General features: G+C 45.5%; 1 protein-coding gene across 4 annotated transcripts in view; it reads right to left on the bottom strand.

The window, feature by feature from the left end:
• TSPAN4 (tetraspanin 4) overlaps nucleotides 1–17,372 on the bottom strand; it is a 2,368,794-nt gene that overhangs the window by 2,029,752 nt on the left and 321,670 nt on the right. The gene's annotated exons all lie outside the window — the stretch shown is intronic.

Here is a 17,372-nt window from a genome sequence, read left to right as displayed (position 1 = left end):
TACTTCTGTAGTCTAGTTTACTTGTATGGAAATAGTGGTAGGTAGGGAAGCGCTCTTCAATTGGCTGTATGGTAGACTTTAGTGGCTATTTTGTCAGAGAGGAGCGGCCCTACACTGCACCTCTGGTTTGCTGAAGTACAGTTTGACATTAGACTATTGAACAGCCATTCCCTCCGATGTGCACCTGGCCGGAAGCTCTTATCCCCGACGGACCACAATACGAAAAGTAACGTGTAAGAGTCAAGCAAGGAGCAAGAGGGATACAGTGCAGTTGAAGGGGCTCGACCCAGAAAAAGGGAGGGACAAACAATGGGGAAGCATGCACACGGGGGTAAATACATAGAAGAACTTGGCTGAGGTTCTCACAGTGAGGTAGACCATTGAGCGAAGAAGCGCATGAGCATATGTTTGCCAGTTCTGCCCATGTCAATTTCCACAGTGTCAAGACCCAGTCCTGGACCTTTCAACTATAAATCACTGTTTTCAGGCGTGTTAGTCCAATACGTTTAATGGAAGTAATAGACTACAACACCCACAATGCATTACAATGCACAAATGTGCAGGAACGGAAGCAGTGTTGGATGATGACAAGGAGGGAGGTGGGCACTAAAAAAAGAACACAGCCATTTTTAAACCATCAGAGCTCCTGCAGGTCTATTATGGTCAATGGGAACCCCAGAGCAAGCAAGTTCTATGCTGCCTATTAAGATTTGTGTTGTATTGTGCCCATAAAACTGTTGCAATCAAAATGTGGTTCTCCCCTTTTATTTCCAGGCCCCTCTTCCAAGCCCTCAATTTCAGGCAATGGACTAGGGAAGTAGTGTCCAATTACCACAGTGTAGGTTTTATCTGTTTCTTAATGTATTCGTTTATTTTTCACTCGGAAACTTAACTGTCAAATGCTCTCATTTAAGGTCATGAGGGGTGTGCTACCTGTGCAAGCATGGCCGCATTGATACTGGTGTCTCAAATTACACCCCATAAAAGTGCAAAGTGTGCAACCTCAGTAAGCCTATGCACCTTCAGAAGCCAAACCATGGCAAGTGGTTCACAACTATCTTTATAGGTCTAGCCTGCGACTGTACACACTCTGTTGCATGCAAGATATATATATATTTTTTTTCAGGGGCTTAGAGCCATTATATTGAGTGGTTTCATCGTCACTCATTTCAATGTTTCGCTTTGGCTAGCATGTGCTCTTTGCGTCCGGCTTCACTTCCCCTTGGTGTGTTTGTCCTCCCATGGAGCATGGCCCGGGTACTGCTTCCTTGCCCAGTGTTAGTAATGGGGTCTCTAGATGGCAGTGGTTTGCATCCTGTCCAAGAAGGGACCCTCACTCAAGTCAGGGTGAGGGAGCCACACAGCTAATATAACCCTTGCTCACTCCCCTTGGTAGCTTGGCACAGCAGTCTGGCTTATCTCAGAGGGAAAGTGCAAAGTATTTGTACACACATACACACTGTAACACAGTGAAAACACTACAAAAAGACTCCACACAGTTTTAAAAAATAGCCAATATTTATCTGAGTAAAACAAGACCAAAACAACACAAGTCCAACATACACAAAATAAAAATATCTCTTTTTAAAGGTTTAGGCAAATCTTAATCCATAGGAATCAATGGATGTATCTCTTTAGCACAAAGTACCTGGGATGCTTCAAAAACAAAGACGATGCAGGCCACGGGGAGGTGAGGAGGCAGAAAAGCAAAGTAATTTGTTGGTTCTTCACTGCGCAGGGGAAGAGCTACATCAATTCTTTCCTCGCAGGGGAGACGACGTGTTGGTTCCTTACTGGCAGGGGAGGTGATGCGTCAATTTCTGGACATGCAGCCTTGGTTCCTTACTGTGGTGTGAGCTAAATGAAAAATTGCTACCCTATGGATGATGTGTGGAAAATCCAGATGCGCTGTGTTGATGGGACCGCAGCGTGTCAATTTTGCAGCTGCGAGACAGGCACTGTGTCAATTCTCCAGCCATGGGGCAGGCACTGTGTTGACTCTTCAGCCACAACAAGTTGATGCATGGATTTTCTCCTTCAGATCACCAGCTTTCACTTCCAAGGCCCCAGGGACTGGAGTTGGCACCACTTGGCAAGTTAGGACTCTGAGCAGAAGAGCCCAGGCACTAGCATATGAAGTCTTTGAAGCCCCTGAGGCTTCTTAATAGAATGTAAGCTTGCTCAGTCCAAGCCCTTGGAGAACCTTTGGAACAGGATGTTGAAAGCCAAGTCCAGTCCTTTCACTCCTAGGAGAGGAGCAGCAAGCAGCAGGCGAGCACAAAAAAGCAACAGGCAGAGTGACAGTCTCTTCTACAGCATCTAGCTCTTCTCCCTGTCAGAATGTCCTCCGTCCAGAAGGAGTCTCACTATGCAGTGTCAAAGGTCCAGTAATTATACCCATTTGTGCCTTAGAAGTAGGAAAAGAAAAGTCTTTGTAGTGCACAAAACACTTTCCAAGCCCTGGCCCCAGACACACTATAGGGGGTTAGAGACTGCTTTGTGTGAGGACGGGCACAGACCTATCCAGGTGCAAGTGCTGGCTCCTCCCACCACTCTAGCTCAGGAAGACCCATCAGCCTGGTGATGGGTCATCACGATATCCAGTGAACACCTCAGCTCCCTTTGTGTTACTGTCTAGAGTAAATGCGCAAACAGCCCAACTATCACCCTGCCCCAGACATGGAATCAGCAGACAAGCAGAGGCACAGAATGGTTAAGCAAGAAAATGCCCACTTTCTAAAAGTGCATTTTCAAACTTACCATTCACAAACCAACTTCACCAAAAGATGTATTTTTAAGTTGTGAGTTCAGAGACCCTCAAACTCCATATCTCTATCTGCCCCCAATGGGAAATGATACTTAACATATATTTCAAGGCAATCCCCAAGTTACCTCATGGGAGAGAAGGCCTTGCAATAATGAAAAACGAGCTAGCAGTATTTAACTATCAGGACATGTAAAGCACACCAGTATTTGTCCTACCTTTTAAATAGACTGCATCCTGTCTATAGGACTGCCTTAGCCCTACTTTAGGGGTGACGTACATGTAGTAAAAGGGAAATTTTGGGCCTGGCAAGTGGGTGCCCTTGCCGAGTTGAAATGGCAGTTTAAAACTGCACATAGATACTGCAATGGCAGATCTGAGCCATGGTTACAGGGCTATTGAGTGGGTGGCACATTCAGTGCTACAGGCCCACTAGTAGCATTTGATTTACAGGCCTTGGGCACACCTGATGCCCTATACTAGGGACTTATTAGTAAATCAAATATTCAAGTTATGGATACACCAATCATCAATACAATTTAGACAGGGAGCTCTTGCACTTTAGCACTGGTCAGCACAGGTAAAGTGCCCAGAGTCCTAAAGCCAGAAAAATTAAAAATCAGCTCAGGATCAAAAAAGGGAGGTTAGAAGCAAAAAGACAGAGGAAATCATGCCAAGACCTGGCAGCCCTAACATCCAGTGAATGTACTACCACTGCTCTTGCTTTCAGGCCTGGGCTACTATTCTTCTTTAATTTATAGCATTTCATAAGAGTGCATGGGCTTTCAGGCCATTTCCCTCTCCCCCTATTATACCCTCTCCCATCCTGTGTTATTGCTTGCTCCCTGCCAGCCTCCTGTCATGTTCTGCATTATTACGTGCCCCTGCCACCCACCTGTCCCAATGTGTGCTGTTGTTTGCCCCCCACCCTCTCAGTGTTGTTTCTTGCCTCTCCCACCTTCTCCAAAAGCACCAATGACTGCATCATAGCACTTTTTTATTTTACTTTCAGCCATGCTGCACAGCAGTTGTGCTGCTATACAATATGGCTAAAAACATTGATAAAGTCAATAGCTTGTGTGGAGGACAGTCCTATAAGCTTTGCCAATGCTTTTTCTTTCATGTGTCTATCTTATCGGGAGGCACTGCTGTTAGACTGTAAGTTTTGTGTTTTCCATTTGCATGTATAGTTCTTCATATTCCCCTGCATGTTACAGATGATATTGTTGGAGCCTATTTTCTGCTTTTATTGTGGAGATTCTGTTATCGGGATGTGAATGACTCCAGCATGGTAGCATGCGCCCCTGCCCTGAGTTTTTTACTACATCTACCGATATTAATTTTGGTCCTGGCTTTGCTCTAATCTAATTTTGTGCAGAGGCATGGGCCTGCCTCTAACAATGGTAGGTCCATTTCCTGTCCTGTGAGTTGGAAGGGTGCACCAAGCAACCTTTCTCTCTATGTCAGTTAGAGCACAGTCTGCTGGCCTCATGTTTGAAATGTGGTATGTGAAACCCAGAATCGTAAGCTGATATTCGGTGTGCATGCTGAGTATGTGCAGTGCATGTGTAGCAGAATAATAGTAGTAGGACTCTGAGTTATGTGAGTCTGAGTACCAGGGCCAGTGGGATCAATTTTGGAGGTCCAAAGTTTTGCATGGCACAAGATGGAGGATGCGAATTGCTTCCAAAGACAGTGGAACTGTATTGCCTCCATTTCAGCAGTTGAAGGGTAGAGAGATAGACACTGAAGTGATGGGGGTGGAGACAGGGATCGCTTTCGAAATTCTTTGAAGCCCTTGTTAGCAAAGGAGTGCTAATTAGTTAATCCTGAACACTGTCATTTTGTGGATGATAGTTCAGAGGGGTAGAACTGCATTACCTGGTGTTCAAGGAGATTTTCTGGGCAGGGCCTCTCCTTTTGTTTGTTGTTTCATGAAGGGTGATGACAGCCAGGTGCACAGAACTCAATCATTGTTGTGCCCATGTTTTGGGAACTCCTGCTTGGAGCTAGGTCAATTGCTACCTGCTCTTAGAAGGATTACTTTGTACAAAGGCTACGTCTTGAGAGAAGCCTGGAAATGACATTTGGAAGAGAATGAACCCAAGCCTGTTCTGAAACCTTAAATCAAAGACTGACATTTTCTATCTGGAAAACGTGTGTGTATAAAAGTGGGATCCAAACTACCCCACTTTGTTCCAGTCCTAATTTCTTCTTGACCAAGGTAGTGCTTTGCAGAGTACTCAAAGGGCAGTGCTTGAACATGGAGGGTCTCTGCCCGACAGCCAGTCTCACAGATGTGAGAGGAAATCACCTGACGTCTGCACTTTCTGCTGGAAAACTTGAGGATCTGTTTGAAGAACCTGTGGGGCTCCTTTCCTTTTGACAGAGTGAAGGATTCTGCCTAGTCCCAAAGGAGGTGAAATTATCCAGGAAGAGGGGTCCAGTATGTACCCAGCATATGCAGCACCCACAGGAAGCTACCAAAGAGAGCAAGGCAGGCGTGACCCATGCTCCACAGGGGTCCCCTGGTCTCTTTGTGCAGGCACCCGATGAAGTGTATTCTGATTGAACCAGTGCAAAGATGATTGTCTTGCCTGCTGTCCATTCCAGCCCTGAGGTATTGGTTCTGCTGCTGCCGGTGGACAACATGAATGCTGTGTCACACCTTAAGTGGAAAGCCAGGGTCAGCATAAAGGGCGCAATTGCCATAAAGATATCATGGTGAAGAAACTCGGCAAGGAGGTAATAATGCTATGTCCAATCTTTGGTCTGTAGTCTGCCGTAAGTGATGCCACTGCAGAAGACTGATGTGACTGTGCAAACCTGCCCAGGAAGTCTGCTCCATGAAACCTTGCCTGGATAAGACGCTGCAGCCCCCACGCAGAAAGGAGCAGCGCCATAGGGATATTCTCACTGAGTGCAAACACTGAGCTGGAGACTGAGTAGGATTTATGGCGCATAAGTCGGTTGGTAAGTGGTCACATTTGGTGAACTGAGGTCACTGAGAGCACAGGAGTTATGCTTTTTACCCATGCTGCCTCCTCTTGTTTCCGGGAGAGGTTTTGCTTTGTGCCAAAGCACAAGGGAAGAGACTAAAGGGCACGATCAAGTGGCAGTAATGCAAATAACATGTAAGTGGCGTCTATAACTCTGCACAATTTACGTTCTACTTAACTCCACAGCGTTCCAATTCGGCCCACGCGTACTCATTTGCTAATAGTTTTCTAGGCATTTATTTATTGGGGCGCACGGAGTCGGCCGAGGAGTGAAATCATTTTGTGTAAACATCATATGTTAATGTATTAATTTAGTAGCGACGCTGGCGCTGCAGACTTGGCACATTTATTCCGGCGAGGTTTACAGCTTCGCCTTATGTATGATTTTTCTTCAGCAAGTAGCTATTTTTGTAATTCTGCTGAAAATGTGAAAGCGGCCCATTTTTTGTGAGTGTTCGTGAAACTGTTTACTTTTCCCCCACAATGCAGAATAAATGTTCCTCTGCAGAAAGCGGAGCGTTAATCTCGCAACTGTTTAGAGTCCTTGGCAGGAGCCTTAGTGGCTTTAGCGGAAGATTAATCTTTGGGGCCTGACTGCAAAGGCGAGCTTGATCCATCAACAGACCGTGTCCCGTTCCCCCTCCGCATCCTTCTCCTCCCCGTGCCCCTCCAAGGCTGGGGCGGTCCATCTCCGTAGACAGGCCGTGCACGCTCATTGCTGGGCCGCAATAGCAGCCAGCTTCCATAGGGATATGAGAGCGGTCGGGCCTCGCTCCCCCTTCCACCGCAGTGTGGGATCAAAAGCGTAACGGGGTGCAGTAAATTATGAAATCTCACAACAAAATGTGTGGCACAAGAAGGAGCCAGCTTTCCTCTCTCCCGCAATAGGATGACCACCTCACTCCGGGTGATAAAGGATAGTCTCCAGTCCTAAACGTTTCACCTTCAGATCGTTTTCGAAGTCGAAGTAGTTCAATGGAAGCAAAGAGACAGCCTCTTTTTCGGAGCATGCGAAGGGTGTGGAAGCAAGAAGACGAGACGGCGTTGACTTGCTTGGTCATAGTGAGGAGGGGGTCCAGGATGAATCCGAGGTTGCGTGCGTGGTCTGAAGGGGTTGGTGCGGTGCCCAGGGCCGTGGGCCACCAAGAGTCGTTCCAGGCGGATGGGGAGTGTCCGAGGATGAGAACCTCCGTCTTGTCTGAGTTCAGCTTCAGGCGGCTGAGCTTCATCCATTCTGCGACGTCTTTCATTCCATCCTGCAGGTTGGCTTTGGTGGTGGCTGGGTCTTTGGTGAGGGAGAGTATCAGCTGGGTGTCGTCGGCGTAGGAGATGATGTTGATGTTGTGTTTGCGAGCGATGTTGGCGAGGGGGCTCATGTATATATTGAAGAGGGTAGGGCTGAGCGAGGAGCCTTGTGGAACGCTGCAGATGATCTCGGTGGGTTCTGAGCGGAAAGGCGGGAGGAAGACTCTTTGGATTCGGTCAGAGAGGAACGAGATGATCCAGTCCAGGGCCTGTCCTTGGATTCCAGTGGAGCGGTGGCTGGTTATTAGGGTGCGATGGCACACGGTGTCGAAGGCAGCCGAGAGGTCCAGGAGGATGAGGGCGGTTGTTTCTCTGTTGTCCATCAGGGTTCTGATGTCGTCGGTGACTGCGATGAGGGCGGTTTCCGTGCTGTGGTTGGCACGAAAACCAGATTGGGAGGGGTCGAGCAGGTTGTTATCTTCAAGAAAGTTGGTCAGTTGCTTGTTGACGGACTTCTCGATGACCTTGGCTGGGAAGGGGAGAAGAGAGATGGGGCGGAAGTTCTTCAGGTCGTTGGGGTCAGCTGTGGGTTTTTTCAGGAGAGCGTTGACTTCCGCGTGTTTCCAGCTCTCGGGGAAGGTGGCAGATGTGAACGAGCTGTTGATGATGCTCTGGAGATAGGGGGCGATGATGGCATTGGCTTTGTTGAAGATGTGATGGGGGCACGGGCCCGAGGGGGAGCCGGAGTGGATGGTGTTCATAGTGATTCTGGTCTCTTCAAAGCTGATGGGGGTCCAGGCGTTGAGGGTAGTGGCTGGGGCTGTTGGTTCAGTGGTGGGCGGTGGGGTCTGGGGTCCGAAGCTGTTGTGTAGGTCAGTGATCTTTCGATGGAAGAAAGTAGCAAGGGAGTTGCAAAGTTCTTGTGAGGGCGTGATGGTGTTGGAGCTGGCGTTGGGGTTGGAGAGCTCTTTGACGATGTTGAAGAGTTCTTTGCTGTTGTGGGTGTTGTTGTCAAGTCTCTCTTTGAAAGATGCCCTTTTGGTGGAGCGGATCAGCTGGTGGTGTTCACGGCTGGCGATCTTAAGGGCTGACATGTTTTCTGCGGTGTGTTCTTTGCGCCAGGTTTTTTCGAGGGTACGGCAGGATTTCTTGGAATCTTTGAGGGCGCCCGTGAACCATGGGGGTTTCCTGATGTTGGTCTCTTTAGGGTGGCTTCTGAGAGGGTCGAGGTTGTCGGCACAGTTGGTGATCCATTGTGTGAGGCTGAGGGCTGCGTTGTTGGCGTTGGTGGTGATGGCTGGTTGGTTATGGTTTAGAGTTGAGAGGAGCTGCTCTGTGGAGATTTTGTTCCAGGGTCTGCGGGGGATTTGTTGTGTGCGATGGTGGTGGGTCTCATGTTTGAAGGTGAAGTGGACACATCTGTGGTTGGTCCAGTGTAGTTCAGAAGAGTGGCTGAAGGATATGTGGTTGCTGGCGGAGAAGATGGGGTCGAGCGTGTGGCCAGCGGAGTGGGTGGGTGTGTTCACCAGTTGCTTGAGTCCGAGGTTGGCGAGGTTGTCGAGCAGAGTGGCGGTGTTGGTGTCGTCGTTCTTCTGCAGCTGGAAGTTCAGGTCCCCGAGGAGGATGTAGTCTGGCGAGGCTAGGGCGTGCAGGGTGATTAAGTCAGTGATGGATTCGCTGAATAGGGCGCGTGGGCCAGGGGGCCTGTAGACGAGAGTACCTCTGAGGGTGGTTGTCTGTGCCATGTTGGAAAATTCAACGTCCACCCTATTTTTCCACACATCTCCTCCTCTACGGTCTCTGTACATCGTTATTTTTTACGCATGCCAGGTACTGTGTGTAACAAAGAGACAATTGTTTATTTCTAATAATTAAGACTCCTTTAAAGCTTTTAAAAGTGATATTTCAACTTGTGCTTATTGGATCGTTGTTGTTTTGACCTTATTTTATTCAGATAAATATTCTTTATTTTTCTAAACCTGTGTGGTGTATTTTTGGGTTGTTTTTACTGTGTTACTGTATGATTTATTGCACAAATACTTTACACATTGCCTTCTCAGTTAAGCCTGACTACTCAGTGCCAAGCTACCAGTAGGTGAGCACAGGATAATTTGGGTTGTGTGCGATTTACCCTGACTAGGATTGTGGTCCCTACTTGGATAAGGGTGTATACCTCTACCAACTAGAGACGCCATTTCGAACAGCATACTTGCACTTGATGGAAAAACCAAGGTCTCAAGTCTCAATATGTGGTAGTTCCTGATGATTCAGTTACTTCAGCACAATGGTCATTTTTCTCCCTTTGGAGAGACCTCTTTGCCCCTCAAGTGCTATCCACAGCAACACATACCAAGGAGACAACCAGATGAAGGGAGCAATAGAAGGGTCACATTTGTTAGAATGAAATCCAAGAAAAAAACAATAAGAAGGGAACTCAAAGCCACTATTAAGGGACCCCAGGCCCTCATTATCACTACATAACTATCTCACCATGCTAGAATTTCCTCATAATTTTATCCTTCAGGCTGTCAGTTGAGGAGCAGCTGTCTCTACAGCCTCTGCTGCTGAGGTGACTGAAGATTATATTTCATATCTCAGCACATACCCTCCTGAAATCAACTTCAGAGACCCCTAGTATTGGGATGAATCGTGTTTGTGAGCTAGTCCCCAAGATTGGCAACTTGATGATATTGCCTTAAGTGTTCTGTTCTACCGGAAATCCTTGGGTGAAATAGGCAGAGATCTACATGCTCTTCTCTGCTTCCTCCTTTGTGCTTACAGGCCGCATCAGGCTTAGACAACTAAAGCCAACACTCTATCAGCCTAGGCTTGAAAATCAAGCCATGAAAGCATAGAAACCAGCCAATCAAAAGAGATGACAGAGAAGCTATGCTCCATGGAAGAGCCAACACAAGATTAAAAGGTGGGATATGAAAACAAAGCAGGTAAATAAGAGTGACAGGAAAGCCAACCAATGCTAAGCAACTGGAGGACTCTAAGCCCCTCTATGTTTGTGGTAAGCCCTTAATGTCTTTTGCAAACAGACCTCTGTGCTGTCTGGTAGGCGTGACCAAAAAAGGAAGCAGGAAAGGGCTTGACAGGTGTGATTGTGATCAGTGATTAGGGCTGGCTACCATAAAACGCTACATTCCATGCCCTTCTGACCTCTACCCAAATCTATTTCTTACCTATTTCCATTATTTTTCACACCTTTTTTCTAACCTTTGCGGATTAACCACAATAAAATATACCAGACAAGAACTCTGACATGAACACAATGGCTGGTTACTAGACAAGTTACATGGGACCAAAGACAACAAACACACAAGCACAGACTCACACTGACATACTGATAAAAGTAGACTCCTGTGTAAGCATAATCTCATAATTCATTAATTGCAGACTCTGATTTGGGGAAATGTTGCAAGGCGTAACCCCCTCTGGCCCCAAGAGTATCCCTTACTTTAACAACCTATAATTATGACTGGGCAAAGTTGCAATGACTTACCCTTACAACTTTACCTACATTTTCTAAACTTCATCAACCTTCCAAATGGCAAAGCTGGTAAATCTTAAAAAAGCTTTGGCAAAACTAATGGGTTGCACCTTTTAATGTTGTTACCCTATTTCTTGGCTTTGTCAATGCTGTTCCACATCAGCAAGAAGAAAACAAAATGTTTATTTGAGAATGTAGTACAGCATCTGCAAAAAAAAACTGCCACTGCATGATGGTTTTAATGGATCGTACCCAAGCATACATCACCACACATGTGCATGTATGTGTTTAGATATAGCAGTCACTTTTCAAAACTTTCCATTTATGCTTCAAAGATGGCGGACACCAATTTTGGAATGATGAATAGTTAAAAAAAAAAAGAACAAAAAGATTGTGAGGGTTGGGGTAGCAATTTAGGTGCAGGTGGGGTGAAGTCAGTGCCAGATTAAAGGGATAAAGTCAACAGGTAGCAGAAGAGCAATGGAGGAGGATCAGAAAGGAGTTTGACAAATAAAATAAAAAAATCTGCATGGGGAGAAGTGGAAAAACACTGGATGAGCTGAGTAGATGGGGTAGGGACAACACATTGAGTGTGAGGAACTGGGATTTAAGGGAGTAAGCAGCACACAGAAGCCAAAGAAAAAGATTATGGGCCAGATGTAGCAAGCAGTTTGCGACTCGCAAACGGCAAAAATTGCCGTTTGCGAGTCGCAAACCGGAGTTTGCTATGCAGAAGTGCATTTTGCGAGTCGGGACTGACTCGCAAAATGCATTTCCGACTCGCAAATAGGAAGGGGTGTTCCCTTCCTATTTGCGACTCGCAGTGGGATGCAATTCCATTTGCGACCGCGTATGCGGTCGCAAATGGATTCGCAGTTACCATCCACTTGAAGTGGATGGTAACCCACTCACAAATTGGAAGGGGTCCCAATGGGACCCCTTCCCCTTTGTGAATGGACCCCAAAATATTTTTTCAGGGCAGGTAGTGGTCCAAGGGACCACTACCTGCCCTGAAAAAATACCGAAACAAAAGGTTTCGGATTTTTTTTTTTAAGGGCAGCTCGTTTTCCTTTAAGGAAAACGGGCTACACTTGAAAAAAATAAACTGCTTTATTAGCAAGCAGTCACGGACATGGAGGTCTGCTGACTACAGCAGGCCTCCATGTCAGTGAGTGCCCATAGTCGCTATGGGGCCGCAATTTGCCACCCAACTTATTAATATTAATGAGGTGGGTCTTTGCGACCCCATACCGACTCACAGACGGTGTCTGAGACACCCTCGGACTCGCAAATTGCAACTCGCAATTTGCAAAGTACCTACATCTGGCCTAATATCCTGAATGTGAGCAGTGATGGTGACAATCTATCCAACAAAAGGATGGTAAAGAAGCTATGTTCCAGGGGAAGGAGAAACACAAGAAGAGGGAGTAAAGCCATTGAATAAGAAGCAAGGAAATAATATTAACAAGAAAGCTTAGGCAGAGGGCTTACCCCCACAACAAGACTAGTGGTATTTCCCTGGCCTCCTGAGGGTCTCCCACTTACCCTACAACTCTCATATCTCTTTGCACTGCCAGACTAGAGTAACGCTCAACAGGAACCTCATTCCCACATGATTCTGCCAAGCCCATTCCTTTAGATGCAATTTTCCTGCTTAATAGGGACAGTGGGAATCTCATTCATGCATGTTAGTAATTTGATGAAACTGCATTTAGTTGCCTTAAGAGAACCTTAGTTATTTCCGTTCCTTACCAGGTCTTCATTGAATTTCTTCCCTTTGACTTTCAGAGGACTGGCTAAAAATCACATTTCACAAACACCATGCTCCGGCCTTTACAATGCTTTGTTTGAGTTGAATAGTCAGATTCCCCTGCTTCACCAGTTCTACATTAGCTGTTTGACTCCTGCAGAGGCAAAATGCCAGCCCAACACACCAAGAAAGCACACAGTTACAGGCAACACTGCAGCTGGGAAGATTTATATAAAGGGCCCAGCTAGCTTCCAGATTTACCACCACCACGGAGGATGATGTTTTGTCCAGCTGTAACACACGCCCAACCCCGCTTTACATCCCAGCCCAAATGACCCAGTCGTTATATCCAATCCTTATACCAAAGTTATAGATCTGACGTGCCAATTCACCTTACCTACATTGTATCAACATGCCAGAGAATGTTTAATTTGGAGATCTGCTGTAGATAGAGGTAGTTTGACCAAAGATTTACACCATTTCCCCTAGACTTTCTAGAACGAGCAAGAGCATATGCGATATTTTCCAGGGATCGGACACCTCTCTCAGTGTAAACTCATACTAGGGTGCCCTGCCCTTCACAAAGAAAAAATAACTCTCAACAGATGCCCAGCGGGTTCTCTGGGGTAATATGTTTTACCACACTGGATGCCATAAAACTGTCCCTGCCATTTCAAACCTAACTTCCTTTGGATTGCTTGAGGTATGTGAAGGCCATTGTCTTTCGCTTCTGAATAGCACTCCTCAACCTCTTATGACTGACTGACCCATGTGCACTGCTGTTCACGTGGATGGAAACTTTCTCCATTTTGGCCTTCAAAGTTATTGTTTGAACATTTGCTACTACCAATCCAGACCATCACATTAACACCTATTGAGGCTCTACCAGTGACCTACTGAGTTAACCTGCCCTGAAATTGGTTGGCACTGGAGCGTCAGTCCCATATGCAGCTACTGCTGGCATAGACAGATAAGGTGGCTAAGATGTGACGAGCAGGAGGGCATCTGTGGTGCGCACCGAAGTCTGTGCGCACCACAGATGCCCTTTTGCTCATCAAATCTTAACCACCTTATCTGTCTATTCAAGCAGTAGCTGTGTATGGCACTGACGTCCAGTGCCAACCAATTTCAGGGCAAGTTAACTCACCAGGTGAACTGTCACACAGACCTTAGCAGATTCCGACCCTCACAGCCACCATCCTGCTGTCTATAGAAATCAACAGCTTTCCTGGGGTCTCATGAGCATCAACACTGGTCGCTTTAATCTTCCATTTGATTAATCCCACAATACCAGTTCTGCTGACCAATAGTAGCCGGTTAGGCACTTGTCTTTGATGCCCAGCTCCACGCCAGTGGGCTGGGTATCTCGCCCTTCTAAATTGTGAGAAGACATTGATGTTGTTGTGGCTCTAATATACTTCTGATCTTTCTCTTTACCAGATAAAACTGGAATTTTTGAGTTTCAGCTGTCCTGAGGGAAAATTCAGGGGGAATCAGCTACTGGATGGTTTGATTAATCTTTCACAATATATACGAGTCAATTGACGGATTTCCATGCCAAGGCTGCTATGGATCTCCAGTAGAGTTTCCCCTGACTTGACCCTGCCCAGGCATAGTTAACCATCTTTTCGGTTGTATCAGACATGATCATGTTTCACCTCCCTAGCTAAGTGTGTGCAAAAGTCCAAGGGTGTGCCCACCACAAGTTTATGATGATATCCAACCTCAGCTGGCCCTCACCATCACTGTGCCACAAGAGTTTGATTGGCACTTTGACTTGCACACATGTTAAGCTACTCAGGCTATGTTCCAAGACAGGTCAGGTCTAACATCACTGCAGACCCCTGGTGCTGAGCCTTATGCAGCTGGGGCACATCAAGATCAGCACACCCCAGTTGACTGCCACACTAGGAGGAGGGCATCCTGTCCCTTCTCCAAAGGCCTCTGTGAGGGACTGGTGAAATTGTTGGAGAAGAGAACAGAGGCAGTCAATCTCCCTCAGTACCACAGACATGGTGAAAATGCTATCATTGGGCTGTAATACTCTCTGCAGGAGAAATGAATGAGTTGCCACCCCAAAGTCTTCCTAGCCAACTCCTGAGCTGATTTCAACACACCGCCAAGGAAATAATGTGCTCCATACCCTGTCAGTAAAGAGTAGACCTGCTGATCCATTCAGTGTAGTGCGTGTGCTGCTCCAGACATCCAAGGAAATCAGAGACACATTATTGTTAAATCTTGTGTGTCAACAACACCACTTGAATTAATTACTAGTGTATAAATAAGTGCATGTGCATATGCAGGCATTTTGACACTAGGACTGATAACTGCTGAACAGAAGGTGATAAGTTACCAAAACTAGGCAAGACTTGAAAAAAAAGAAGCGTGATTTCGGAGGGTGCAAATAATTAATTTAATAACTTAGGTGCCAACACAGAAAAAAAGATCTGGCCTCTTGGTTGGCAGGCTCGCCGAAGCCAAGAAACTGTGGTAATAAGGTGAGAGGTAGTGCAAAGTGTGCTGGAAGGCGAGTATTAAGTGATATAAGCCTGGATAATGAGGGCACCTGTACTATTTAAAGCTTGGTGGACCAAGCCCAGAGTCATAAACTCAATTCTCGCTGCCTTAGGTAACCATGTAGGTTGCAACAAGTTGTCTTATGTCGAATCTGCTTAGCCTTGAGACCAATCTCATGGCCTTGTTTTGAATAAGTTGTAATTTAGAAATGTTTTGGATGGGAGACCTAAATAACAGGCATTGGTGCAGTCATTTCTGTACAATATGACTGCACAACTAGGAGGCCTCTCATCTTTTGAGGAATGACTGGAACAATCTTCCTGAGGAAACCTCTCTGAAAAAGGCAAGCAGTAGCTACTGAGTTGACCTGTTTTTCCAGGAGAAGTTCCAAGGCAAGGAGAAGCAACAAGATGGCAAGGCCAGAATCTGGCATTCCAGAAACTGTTTGATCTGCAAATCAGCACTTCACTCTTATTTGCATGGCGTCACATCTCAACATGTTACTACTCATGAAAGATAAGATAGATAAATCCATAGGATGTGATGACGTTAATTAAAGGTCTCACATAAATATTGAAAAGGACTGGGGACAGAGATGATCCTTGAGGAACTCCACACAAAACTGTATATGGTTCAGACCAAAAGGTAGAAATGGTGTTTCTGTTTAGGTAATTTATTAAGTACATCTTCATCTAAAAAAATATTGGTGCTGCTGTTAAGGTTGAATAACTGGCTGTGAAATTGGTATTACTTAAAAAAGGTGTGTTTTTAAAGATTTCCAGAAATGTGAGAGAGAGGACTGTTTCCATAACTGAACAGGTATTGCATTCCACAGTTTGGCTGGGCCACTGAGAAGACTTGATTGGCCAAAAACATACCGGTGTTAGCATAAACAGATTTATGTCTGACGGTTAAAGCTGTAAAGATGATTCTGTCTTGCACTGGTAGTCACTGTAGTTTCTTTATGGCTGAGGTAATGGAGTCAAACATTTTCCGATCACAGAGTAGTCAAATTGCTGCATGTTGAATCAACTGTACATATATGATCAGTTTTTCTGCCATCAAGACCCAGTTACCGTAGTCTATCCTTGACTGGATTAAGGCATTGATGACAGGTATTCTTAACTCCTTAACTAAAAGCAGTTAGATGTGTCAAAACAATTTAAGATGAGAAAAACAGGACTTTGTCATTTTAACTTCCTGGGTAGAAAGGCTAAATTTAGACTCAAGATGGATCCCTAAAGTCCACACTGATAAAGATGTTAGAGGTGTTTGCCCTATTGCAATTGGCCATTTCAAGTTATAACCTGAGAGCATCTCAAAAGACATGAACAGTGTCAGGAGAAAATGGAGAGCCCCTAACACCACTATGGACAACCTGTCAATTGTATCAGACAAATCCAACAAGAAATACTCTCTAGGACATCTGGTGTCCCAACCAGGTCTTAGATTGCACAGTATGGGCTGTTTCAAAGCCCCCACCAGGGCAAAAGCCACTGGGGCCATATCAATAAAATGATGTCTCTCTAGACAACTGGAATGTCATTGGGCCAGGTACTTCTCTCCTAAACTGTTCATAATAGGGAGAGATGTCTGTACTTGCTATTGATTCTGGGATGAACATTGGGTTCCTTAAGAAGACAAAATACTCTTATAGGAAGTCAGGTCGCATCCTGAGGAAAAAGAGGTAAGGCGCATGGACAGAGTAGAGAGGACAACGGGGTAGAGCGCCTGTAAATCCCTGACTGGGCAATTATCATTCAGGGAGACTGATTTGTTTGAGAATAACAGCCGGTGAATTTGGGAATTTCCAATGCGAGAAAAGGGTTACACCAAGGTGATTTGCTAGAGTACTGGTTGTTTAATTTCTTTCTGATCAAGGTGAATTAGATCAGATGTGATGTTTTAATGAAAGAAGCGAAAGCAGCAAATCTGTCACCAACCCCCGTGCTAGGGTGGAGTGTTACTGGATAGACTGGCTGGATTAGTAAATAATTGACAACTTCAAACATTGGTCATGAGGAGATTGCTGATGACTGAATCAATTTCTCATAAAAGGAGACTTTAGCCTGATGCAAGCATAGCTCATAATATCCATGATTAGTTTGTTTCTGCTCGTCATGTTTGAAGCCTTTCTGACTTCAATTCATCTTCATACTAATAATGTATTTAAGTTTAACTTTAAAAATGTATTACCCTCACAACTCAAAGTCTTCTGGATAGCAGCTTGAAGGTTTGTGAGAATAATGTTTTGTGGTCAGTAGTCAGAATCATTTATTTTTGGAACTGCCACAGTGCCTAATTATCTTAAAACTTCAACTTTCATTCTTAATTAATGCTTTTGCTTTGTTTTCCCTTGCACCAGTCCAAGAATTTCATCACTAGGGGCACAATATGACAGGCCCTGGCCATCCCGCTTGATCACGGCCACAGTTCAGAAAACATACAAAACAGAACTGGAATGCTCACCCATTATTCCGACTTAACAAATTTAGGTGACTGGCCTATTTTTAACACTGTAATTTGTTTTAAAAGAAAATGTTTCAGGTCTATAGGATACTCAATCAAAAGCATTAAGGGTACATCAAGAGGCAGGGGCTA

This window comes from Pleurodeles waltl, chromosome 3_1, assembly GCF_031143425.1.
Source record: "Pleurodeles waltl isolate 20211129_DDA chromosome 3_1, aPleWal1.hap1.20221129, whole genome shotgun sequence".
In the NCBI taxonomy this organism is placed as follows: domain Eukaryota; kingdom Metazoa; phylum Chordata; class Amphibia; order Caudata; family Salamandridae; genus Pleurodeles; species Pleurodeles waltl.
This window is presented reverse-complemented; position numbering and strand designations above follow the sequence as displayed.